Here is a 12,269-nt window from a genome sequence, read left to right as displayed (position 1 = left end):
GACTCTTTTTCATCCAATTTAAAAAAAAACAATCTCAAATAACATCATTCATAGCTGGGTGGTGGTGGCCCACGCCTTTAATCCCAGCACTTGGGAGGCAGAGGCAGGCGGATCTCTGTAAATTGGAGGCCAGCCTGGTCTACAAGAGCTAGTTCCAGGACAGGCTCCAAAGCTACAGAGAAACCTTGTCTCAAAAAAGAACAACATTCGTGTGTGTGTCCTCAAAATTGACCAAATGCTAGAACCAAAGGCTTCATCTCTAGTGATATAGGTTTGGAACTAAGAATTTTAGGGCATAATCAACTAACAGTCGTCACCATTATCATCATAAAAAGACACATTAAAAACAATGAAATGTTCCCACACAGGGCATATAATGCAAGTGTTATTTTAAAAAAGAAGGAATCCTTAAAATGAGACTCTATTTTAAGGGACTATGTTTCTCAACTAAATGAGTCTTCCCGGTATCCCATAGGACAGTAAGGATTAAATATTACTAATCAGGCACAGTCAGTATTGTGGTTATTATTTGATGACTCCTTTACACCGCTATGATTTAGTCTCCAACCTCCACCTGCCGCCCCCTCCCCCCAAAAAAAACTAAGCAGGTTTTTCCGACACTACCGAAAGAGCAGTGGCCCATAGGGCATGATTCTTGCTTCTGGGCATCATGAAAGGACCTCACACAACAAAGTGCCCAGAGTTTCAGGGTCTTGCAAATGAAGAAGGAGGAGGCCTTTCTGCAGGAACACACTTTGGTGGGACTAACCTTGATTTCTAGAAGGAATTGTCTACAAAAGGCAAAGTGATGGCATCTACTTCACCAATCCGAAGAGCAGGGAGAAGCGGCTGCGGACAGCTCTAGCCTTTGTTGCCATGGAGAATCCTGCAGATGTCATTGACATCTCCTCCCGGAACAGTGGCCAGTGAGCTGGGCTGACCTTTGCCGCTGCCAGTGGAGCCGCTCTAATCGCTGGCTGCTCCGTTAACCAGCTCCGAGCATCCTTCAGGGAGTCCAGGGCTGAACACCAGTCCCTCACGAAGGCATCTTATTTCAACCTGTCTCCCGTCGTTCAGTGTAACTAACATAGGTTCTCCCGAGGCAGCGTGCACATTGCCATCCCTTGCGCCTGTTTGGGAGCTCATTGGCTGGGTCTGATGTGGATGCTGGCCTGGAGAGTTCTGTATATGCATGCCACCATCTCCCGTGGGCATCCATGGGAAGTCCTGATTGATCTCTACTTCTGCAGAGATCCTGAAGAAATCCAGAAGAAATAGCAAGCCCTGCTGAACAGGCTGTGAGCAAGGAACGGGTTGCACTAGCTCTGGAGTTCACTGACACTCAGCCTGAAGTGACAGGCTGATCCAAAGGTGTGCGGGTGCCTCTGTGCCTAGCCAGTAGTCACCAACCAAAGACCAGAGTGCCCAGCTAGCCAATAAAGACTGTCATCAGCTCCCATTGCTCCAGCCACCCACTGACTGGGTAAGAACAACCACAGAGTGGTCACAAGCAAAATGGAAAAACAAAGAAAAAGAAAAAAGAAACAGTTTCTAAAAAGAAAACAAAATGGCTAAGCATTGTAGCGCACGTCTTTAATCCCAGGACTCAGGAGACAGAAGCAGATGGATGGATCGTTATGATCTCCAGGCCAACCCTGGAAAACCTGAATACTACTCATATTCTGTGAGAAGAAGATAGACAATATTGTAAAAATATTCATATTCCAGTCCCAATTTTTTGATTATAAATATAAAACAAGATTTGACTCTGGCTACAAAAGCTTTGAAATCTTGATTTCGCCTGTCTGGCTTCCTCTCTTTACCCCTGTCATCAACATGTGGTATATGGGAAAGGATGGTGTGTTGGTTTGAAAACATGGCCCCCAAATGGAGCAGCACTATTAGGAGGTGTGGCCTTGTTGGAGTAGGGCTGACCTTGTAAAGCCTTGTGTGTCACTCTGGGTCCAGCTTTGAGATTTCCTGTGCTCAGGATACCACCCAGTGTCTCTAAGTGGATTTCCTGTTGCCGGCAAGATGTCGCGCTCTCAGTTGCCTCTCCAGCACCCTGTCTGCCTGCATGTCACCGTGTTTCCCATCATGAGGATAACGGACTGAACCTCTGAACTGTAGGTGAGCCACCACAATTAAGTGTTTTCCTTTCTAAGAGTCGCTGTGGTAAGGTGTCTCTTCACAGCACTAGAAACTTTAAGACAGATGATGTAATTGCAACACTATTGAAGAGATACTGTGTTGCTATCTGTTTTATTCTGTAGTGTAAATAGCCATCTACTTCCCTACATCTGGAGTAATAACAAGATAAGACAAAGTTGCTTGTCACAAGCGACAGAAGAATTTGGACATAAAAGACTGATACTTCCTGCGATTAAAACTGGCCACACAAAGTCATGCCCATAAGATCAAAGGAGCCTGAAGAAAACTAAAATGAAAACATGATTTCAAATATGGAAAACATAAGATAAACTATTTCATAGAATAGGAAGGATGGTAGACACAGAGGAAAAACCAGTCTAGTTGAAGTGCTTAAGGATGGTTGTTTCTGTTTCCTGAGTGTCGGCGTGCTGGCAGAGTGCTGGGTTTAAAGGTGTGCTCCACTTCCTTCCCAGACTATATCATATACTGTATTTTAAAGACTTTTGACTTTGTTTTTGTTTTCTGGTTCTCAAAAGATTGAACTTTTATAATAGAGAATTTGGGTCGCCTGGCGGTGGTGGCACAGGCCTTTGATCCCAGTATTCAGGAGGCAGAGGCAGGTGGATCTCTGTGAGTTTGAGGCCAGCCTGGTCTACAGAGCAAGTTCCAGGACATCCAGGGCTGTGATACCCAGAAACCCTTGATAAGTATTGGATCCCCAGTTACTGGGTTCCTCTGCTGCTTATGCAATAAGCCAAATCAGACTGAGTAAGTAAATCCAGATTTAATAAAGAGGACAATGAAAACCAGAGCATTCCTGGGTGACTCTCAGGAAAGCAGGGGAGAAAAAAACTTGAGAGCAATTGGCAGAGCTATGACCGGGTCTCAAGCAGTTCCAGGGGAGGAGCTGCGGATGGTGGGCTCATTCATGGGCGGAGTCTGGAATGGGAGGAGTGAGGCTGGGTGGAGTTTCCCTGTGGGGAGGGGAGGAGATAAAAAAGAGAATTCGCTTGGTTTTGGTCCCATTTCTTAGGGGAAATTGTTGGAATTTCCCATGTGATTAAGGTATCTTTGTTATTCTTCGTGGTCCTTGGTAGCTAATGCTACTGATGGCCCCTAACAGTGACAACTCAGGATGGAGACTGACTACTCCAGCAAGCCTGGTATGGTGGCTCATGCTTGTCATAGCAATACTCCAGAGGCTAGAACAGGAAGACCATGTGTTCCAGGATAGTTCACATAGTAAAATCCTGTCTCAGAAATAGAAAACAAACAAATAAAAGTCAGCTATGGGGCTATATAAAAACAGCTATATTAAAACTGGGGCCTTTAGTTGTATTATTCTTTTAAAGTGGGTGTGTGTGTAGACAAACACAGGACAGACAAGACACGCGTGAAAGGAGGAGACACAGACACGCGGCTCTCACGTGGGTGTGCTTTAATGGGGGGGAGGGGGACACGATAAGGGACAGGTGTGCAAGACACACAAGGGTAAAGGGCAAGAGTGAGCGAGACCTCGTGGAAGCTCGCTTTTTAACAAGAAGCGCAAGGGTATCTGGGAGAAATGTCCTGCACCTGTGCGCACCCGCGCATGCAGGTATCCGTAATCCAGGAGGAATCTGGGAGCTGTAGTTTCCAAAAGGAACAACAAGTTGGGTTAGATTAGCTCAACATGGTAGAGGGGAAGGAAGCTTCCCACACATGGCTGGCCGTACCTATACAATAAGCCCTTAATAAGATTTTCTGCTGAAGCTGGGTGGTGGTTGTGCAGGCCTTTAATCCCAGCCACGGAGAGGCAGATCTCTGCGTTTGAGGCCAGCCTGGTCTCTAGAGTAAGTTCCAGGACAGCCAGGACTATGTGGTGGGTTTTTGTCTCAAAAGACAAGCGCACAAACGAGCAAACAAAGAGTCAAACAAATAATAAAATGCTGAAGGAAGAAATGGAGGAGGACGTTAGTAGATAGAGAGGTGCCCCACGCTCATGGACTGGCAACATTAATACTGTGGAAATGGTTTTATTACTGAAAACAATCTACAGAGTCAGCAATTGCCATCAAAATTCCAATGCTTTTTCCTCGATGAACGGAAGAGCAATCCTAAAACTTAAATACACGACGCACAAAATGACCCTAATCAGCTAAAGCAATCCTGAGCAGCAAGAGACCACAGGAAGTATCACAGCCCAAGAAACTAGTGTTTAGTCTCAAATCCTGGAACAAAAGGCTAAGGTGCCTGTTTAACATATCAAAGGGGACCTGGCTTCCAGGTTCTCCCAGCATCCCTCAGTCCCTACCAGTTACAGGGTATGCTTAGCCTTCCTGCCCTCTACTGTAAATTTCTCCAGTCCAGGGGCTGTGCATTTTTTCTTCTCTATGTATAGAGAAGCCATTTTGGTCAACTGTCACTCTTTTATCTTTTGCCCTTCCTGTCTGCTACATCTGGTGTTCCCCCCATCCCCATGGCTCAGAGTCACTTTCACTCTGGACTCTCACAGATGTCCCTGCCTCTGGCTGTGCTCTCCCTTTTAGCTACAATAAACAATACATGGTCTTCTCCACCACCATACCTAGGAGCAGTTACGTCTTTCCTTTTTATCTTTTCTTTCTCTTTCTCTCTCTTTCTTTTTCGTTTTTGTTTTTTCAAGACAGGATTTCTCTGTGTAACATCCCTGGCTGGCCTGGAACTCACTTTGTAGGCCAGGCTAGCCTTGAACTCACAGAGATTCTCCCGAGGGCTGAGATTAAAGGTGCGTGCCACCACCACCCAGTGGTTTATCTAAAGCATTGCTTGTATTGCTTATTATGCCAAACACGGGCCATTGCCCTTAACAATCTGCTGATGGCCGCGTACGTTTCTGTAAAATCTCACTTGCGTGAGCACTTGTGGTTTTAGATTTTAAAATGAGATATGTACTGGACCCCAGGTCAAAGTCCTTCAGGAACTCTCCTGGCTTGGGTCCACCAGTGACATCTGGTCTCTTCTATTCTCACTGGGGGTGTCCAGAAAGAGTCCCATAACAGCCGTAGAGGGTCATGGTTCCATTCACAGCACCCACATGGTGGCTGTCAACCACCTGCCTGTAACTCTGATTCCAGGGACTCTGATGTCCTCTTTTGACCTCTGCAGGCACCCAGCATACAGTCCACAAACATGCATGTATAAAATGAAGTTTTCAAATCTTAAACAAAAATGGGGGATGTAGGACTAGGCAAGGACTCTTTGAAAAGACTCCAATTGCACAGTAACTAACCCTAAGAGCTGACAGATGTGACTATATGGAGTTAAAAAGCCTTTCTAGCCAGGAGGTGGTCGCCAAGACCCTGGCGGTATCCCTGAGTTCAAGGCCAGTATGGTCCGCAGAGCTAGTTCCAGGATAGCCAGAGCACAGAGAAACCCTGCTCAACACCTCCCCCCACCACAAAGAAAAGAGATTTAAGAGAGAGGAGGCAGGTGTTCATCTACCCAGTTCTTCTGGGTCCGCCTCCCACCTTCCTGTAGGAGGCCTGGAATTACAAATGCAGGCAAGTGTGCCTGGCTTTTTACATGGTACTGGGGGAAAGCAAAGTCAGCTCAGGTTGCTGCCAGGCTTGGGAAGCAAGTGCTCTTTAACACACTGAGCCTCTCCTCTGGCTTCAGAGAACCATCAGCAGCTTGAAGAGACAGTCCATAAAATAGAGGAAAAGTCTTCACCAATTACATACCCCACTGGGGACTAGTATCTAAAATTTAAAAGAATTACAGAAACTAAACCCTCCCTAACTCGTGCAATTAGTTAATGAACTGATTAAGGGAATCATTAGTTCTCCAGGCAAGAGAAACAAATGGTCAACAAGTATATCAAATGTCCATCATCCATCTCAGGGACGTACAAGCTGAGGCTGATCTGAGGAGGCCAGAGAGATGGCTCAGAGAGTAAGAGCATTTGTCATTTTTATACACAACCCAGGCTCAGTTCCCAGCACCCATAGCAGGTGGCTCACAACCATCCATAACTCCAGTTCCAAGGAATCTGGTGTCCCTTTTGACCACCATAGGCACCAAGTATACACTTGGTATACAAATGCAATGCAGGAAAAACACACATAAAACAAAAGGAATAAATCTAGTTTCAAAATTCTTGAATAAAGATTAAAAAGTGATGGAGGTGGGTCTTGTATCTTATCTGTTGCTTTCATTGGTTAATAATAAAGAAACTGCCTCGACCCTCATAGGACAGAAAATTAGGTAGGTGGAGTAAACAGAAGAGAATGCTGGGAAAAAGAAGCTGAATCAAGGAGTCGCCATGATTCTCCCACGCCAGACAGATGCAGGTTAAGATCCTCCCTGGTAAGCCATCTCATGGGCTACACAGAATATTAGAAATGGGTTAGATTAATATGTAAGAGCTAGCCAATAAGAAACTGGAACTAGCCGGGCCAGGAAGTGTTTAAAAGAATACAGTTTCTGTGTAATTATTTCGGGGCATAACCTAGCCATGCGGGCGGCTGGGTGCCGGGGACGCAGCCTCGCCGCTCCTATCACAACAAAAAAGGATTGGTGCTCTATAAAGAATGGCCACAAAGGGAGGACATTAAATGTCATTAACGAACACAAGAAAATCTTCAGATCTGTGTAAATTACACATCTTCCTAGATAGCAAAAAGTTTGAATAAGAAATCAAAATATAAATTATAAAGTACCTTCGGGTTTTTGGAAACAAAAAAAAATACCATATTTTATCATACCCAAACATTATTGTGCAGGTTTTAGGCAGGGTCCATGTGGGTCAGGCTGGCTGCCTTCAGACTTGCTGTGTAGCTGAGAAGGAACTTTTGACTCTCCTATCTCCACCCCATGAGTGCTGGGATTACAAGTGTGTTCTGGCTTTTGTTTGTTTGTTGGGACAAAATTTCAGTGCGTGTTCTAGGCTGGTCTGAAACTCCTGGGTCTCTTCTTCATTCTTCCAAAGATTAGCTTTGCTGGCATGTGTTACCATACCTAGCTTTCAAAACTTATGAATTATAGTAGAATTTGGAGAGAAAGTTGTAGCTATCAAGTGATTATTATTATAATTGTTATTATTATTATTTTTATTTTTGTTTTTTGAGATAGGGTTTCTCTGTGTAGTTGTGAAGCCTGTCCTGGCATTTGCTCTGTGGATGAGGCTGACCTCCTACTCATAGAGATCTGCCTGCCTCTGCCCCCCAAATGCTGGGATTAAAGATGTGCGCCACCACCTCCCTCCAGGCCAAGTGATTATTTTAAGAAGGAAAAAAAATCTTCAACCAATATTCCTAGAAAACTAAATCAATGAGGTAATCAAGTCCAGAAGAAGCCCAGAATAAAATAGACAGGAGGAGAAATAAATGAAATAAAAGTTAGATTATTGAAAATATTAATATGCTGGATGGCGGTGGTACAGGATCTCTGAGTTTGAGCCAGCCTGGTCTACAGAGCTAGTTCCAGGATAGCCAGGGCTACACAGAGAAACAAACAAACAAAAATAAAGAAAAGAAGAAAAGAAAACACTAACAATATTAACCATCAGAAATACTGACACCCTTTAGCTGTCTGACTGTAGTCGCTTGAATGAGAAATGTCCCCCAACAGTCCCACGCTTTTGAAGATTTGGTCCCCAGTTGTTGGCAATGTTTGCTAGAGGTTTAGGTGGTACAGCCTTGCTGGAGAGAAAGCTTCATGCCATTTCCAGTCGGCTCTCTCTGTGCCATGCACGTGGTTCAAGATCTCAGCCCTCAGCTTCTGCTCCTATGGCCATCCTACCACTTGTTTCTATGCCTCCATTCCACCCTCAGGGACTCCTGTCCTTGTGACTACAAGGCAAAATAAGTTCTTTCTTCTGTGCATTGCCTTGGTCATGGTTCTTTGTTACAGAAACAGAAAAGTGAGTAATATATTGGCCAAGGAAAAGATGAGAGAGAAACAGAGACAGAGACAAAGAGAAACAGAGAGAGACAGAGACAGAGAAGGAACAAGTAACTACTAAAATTAGGAATAAAAGAGGGGGTATGGTTAGCAATTTACAGAAATATAGAAGATCATAAAGGCACAGGCAAGTAAGCAATGCTAAGAGCAGGAGATACTGTCTTACCCAGGCTAGAGGGCACCAACTGGTTATCCAATATCAAACGGCCAGTCCTGAAAACATACATACAAGGTCTTATACAGACTGAGCAGGTTATATTTAGGAATATACATGTATATACATATATGCATCTAGAAACAATCAATGAAATAAACGATCTTAATTCATAACTTTTTATTGTTTGTTTGTTTGTTTTTCGAGACAAGGTTTCTTTGTAGTTGAAGAACCTGTCCTGGAACTAGTTCTTATAGACCAAGCTGGCCTCGAACTCACAAAGATCTGCTTGTCTCTGCCTCCTGAGTTCTGGGATTAAAGGTGTTGCACCACCACTGCCCGGCCTTAATTCATAAGTTATTATGGGATAATTTAAATGAAATAGACAATTCACAGAAAAGCATAAACTATTGGCACTGATTTAAGAAAAATTGGAAAATTGAAGTCTATCTACATCAACTCAAGAGACAGACTTAGTTATCACAAGCATCCTACAAAGCCTGAGAACACAGACCATACTGAATTTGCTAAATGTTTAAGGAAGAATTAACACCAATTCTTCATGAACTTACCCCAAAACATAGACTGTTGGGAACACTTCCCAACTCATTCTATTGCATTGGTTTTACTATTATACAAAAACCAGGCAAATTATCACAAGGTAAGGAAGTTTTAGCTCTATATTCATGTATATATGAACATGGATATAAAAATCCTTACAAAATACCAGCAAACCAAATCAATGTCATCCATTAAAGATTATAGTCACTGCTAGGCTTGGTGACACATACCTTTAATGACAACAATAGACATGCCAAAGTGGGTAGCGGAAAGTCTACAAGGCGTCAACCTTCCACAAAGAATTACGGACAACTAAGGAACACTGAGAGCAGGAGAAATAGTCTTCCTCAGGGATGAAGATACCAACTGGTTATCCAATACCAAATAGTCAGTCCAGAAAACATACATACTAGTATCATTATACAGACTGAGTAGGTTATATTTAGGAATATGTATACATACATACATATGTCCGTATACTTATATAATAAGAATCAATGGGAAAAAAGGCCATGAATTTGAAAAAGAGCAAGGAGGGGTTTATGACAAGGTTTGGAGGGAGGGAAGAGAAGGGAAAATGGTGTAATTATATTGTATAATCTTAAAAAAAAAAAAAAGAAGCCAAACCAAACAAATATCATAGCACAAAACAATGCGCGCGCGCACACACACATCAGAACCCTGAATCCTTTTCCTCTAGGGTTCAGAATAAGATAAGAATATCAATCACTGCCACTTCTAGACAGCGTGATACGAGAGCTTTAAGCCAAATACACAAGAAAAAGAGAAACAAAAATCTCCAGACTGATAAATGTACAGAACCAGGAAGAAGGAAGGTCACAGGTCAGGAGACTGACGAGTACAAGGATTTGAGGTCAGATAAGACAGACTTTATTTAATTCGTCTATCTGAGCTATAGCCAGTGGGCAGGCTGCCACAGGCAAGCACTCATGCACATTGCACACACAGGCCACACACAGGCTGGAGCGGGCCCAGAAGAGATTGGCACGCAAGCCACATGAATGTAGGCACACAGATCCACAGGCAGATGTACACAGATGACTTGGTAAAAGCACCAAGAAAGGACTAAGGCCTCTCATCTCACAGCCATATTCATACTAAACCCACACAGAAGTGGCATTCTGCCAGGAATGGTTACAGAACAGATTACATCACTACTTACTTTCGGGATTCCCAGGCGTCCAGTGTCAGCCATTTTGTGCTGACTCATCGTCCTGTGAATGTCTGATGTCAGTCAGGTTTTACTGGACCCATACTGGATAGTCCCACCGATACCATGGTGTCTAAATATAAATTGACTCTTCTGATCCTGTTTCCAACAGAGAGGAAGAAGTAAAACTTTATGCAAAGTATCCACAAAAGAACAACCAGAACCAGTTAATGAATTCATAAAATTTCTAGACTCGAAGACGAACACACAAAAGTCGGCTGTGTCTGTACACCAGCAATAGGTCATACAGAAAGCGAATGATAAAACGGCTTGCTGTATTGCTCCTTCACAGCAGCACAGGCTTGTCTGGTCCCAAAGTTCAAGGTCTCCAAGCTCCAGAAACAGAAAAAGAATAGCAGACCTGCTTCCCAGGCCCAGTTCTGCCTAGAAATAGGGTAGCTGTGAGCAATAAATTGGAGATCTTCCCCAGGTTGTTTTGGTCCTCTAGGCTTAATTTTCTCCTCAGGAAAGTGAGCCTAAGAATACTATGGGAAAGTCCAAGAGCTTCATCAGCTAAGGTATTGTGCTCTTGGTCTGTCAGCTAAGGCAAAGACATGCTCATTTGAGAAGGATGGTGTGTTTGTGTTCCCTGGATGTCGAAGAGTTCAAGTCTCCATCTTCTCTGTGTCTCTTCATAAGTCCATCATCAATTTTCCCCCAGTTCAAATCTCCTGCTGTAGGTAGAAAAGTGAACTTGAGTCTACTTTAAACAATAAGTTTTTCCATCTCTCTCTCAAAGAGGCAGCTTCTGTCTCTCCCTTTTCTCCACTTCTCCCCTTCTCTCTTTCTCTGTTTTTCTCTCTCTCTGCTCTTCCCCCTTCTCTCCTTCCCTTCCATAACCCACTAAATAAATATTTAACTTCACTCTGAAACAAACAAATAAACAAACAAACAAAAACCAGATTTACAAACATAAAAAGATTATTGGAACAGTTTTATTCAGGGGTAGTGGTGAGCAAATTCATCAAATGGGTTATAGGATCTCTTCAGAAACTCACCAGCCTCATCCCTCTTGCCTCTGCTGGTTGAGGATCTGTTACCACACTGCACAAAGCAAGCACACAACTAAGCAAAAAGTCAACTTCTCCACTTGGTGTTTCAGATCAATACATTTGTCCAATACAGTATTTGATTTGTAATATAGGTAATAAAAGATGTATTTGCAATAGATGAAAGTCATACACAAAGAAACAACTTACAGTATTTTGTGTTCATTTTGATTCAAATACCTGAGCCTCTCAGGGACATTTCTCATTCACACCACTACACAGTTCCTTGCCAGTTGCTCACTGTGGGCCTGGAAACTGAACTTGGATCCTCTGTTTGTAACCACTACTAAGCCATCTCTCTGATATCCCTCCCACATCTTTGAGAGATGTGTAGCCCTCGCTGGAGTGGAGCTAACTAGGTAGGTTGGCCTCTGACTTGCCATTCTCCTGTATCTGCCCCCAAGAAGTAGGGTAACATAAACAATGCCTCCATGCTCTCTGAAAAACCAGTTGTTCAGGAAACACTTTAAAATTTAGTGTACTATGAATATTTTCATGTCTCCATGTCCTTAAAAAATTATTTACTTGTTTACTTGTTTGTTGATTTATTTGTTTGTTTTGTAGCAATGGAGATGGAACCTAAAGGCCTTTTACATGCTAGGTAAGTGCCTCCCACTGAGTAGCATCCCCAGCCCAAGACATAGCTGTTGTTTTTTAAGAACAGATTTTTAATTGCTATTTAATATTCCTTGTTATAATTTATCTAATTATAATAAATTATCTAATATTCTTGTTATAATTTACACACCTTCCGTGATCTTGCTACTCTCAAGAGGGCTTAGCACATCTGTAAACTTAAGTACGCTCATTTCCAGTTTTTTATGTCGCTAGGACTCACTAGCTGGAAATGCCAGACTCCGTGGGGAAATGCCAGACTCCGTCCGTCAAAGAAGACAAACTACCGCAGGAATTTACTGCAAGGTGTTGGGCAGCCCACGGACTTTTCAGGAAAGCCAGAGCCTCAGGCTTTGAAAGTGGCTGGGAAGGTAGGAAGGCTGTGCTGCTGGAAGCCCAGGCAAAGCCTCCCTGAGGATCAAATCCTGCCAGGATTCTTTGTTACTGCCACCAGAGAGCCTGCCTGTGCTGGCACTGAGCCTGGACATCAGATACGACACCAGACACCGGGTTGGCAGCCCTGTCCTGGAGGCTCCTGGAAACTGAATGCTGCTGGTCAGAAGGAGCCCTGCTCCCTCCCAGTTTC

At 43.5% G+C, this 12,269-nt stretch overlaps 1 pseudogene; it reads left to right on the top strand.

Annotated features, from left to right (window-relative positions):
* The first annotated feature begins 670 nt into the window (after nt 1-670).
* On the top strand, nt 671-12,040 carry LOC126508391 (40S ribosomal protein SA-like; annotated as a pseudogene).
* Nucleotides 12,041-12,269: the final 229 nt, after the last annotated feature.

Source organism: Alexandromys fortis, unplaced genomic scaffold (genome assembly GCF_014885135.2).
Source record: "Alexandromys fortis isolate MF-2015 unplaced genomic scaffold, M_Fortis_MF-2015_v1.1 scaffold_82, whole genome shotgun sequence".
In the NCBI taxonomy this organism is placed as follows: Eukaryota; Metazoa; Chordata; class Mammalia; order Rodentia; family Cricetidae; genus Alexandromys; species Alexandromys fortis.
The sequence above is the reverse complement of the archived record's forward strand: the minus strand, read 5'-3'. Positions and strand labels throughout refer to the sequence as shown.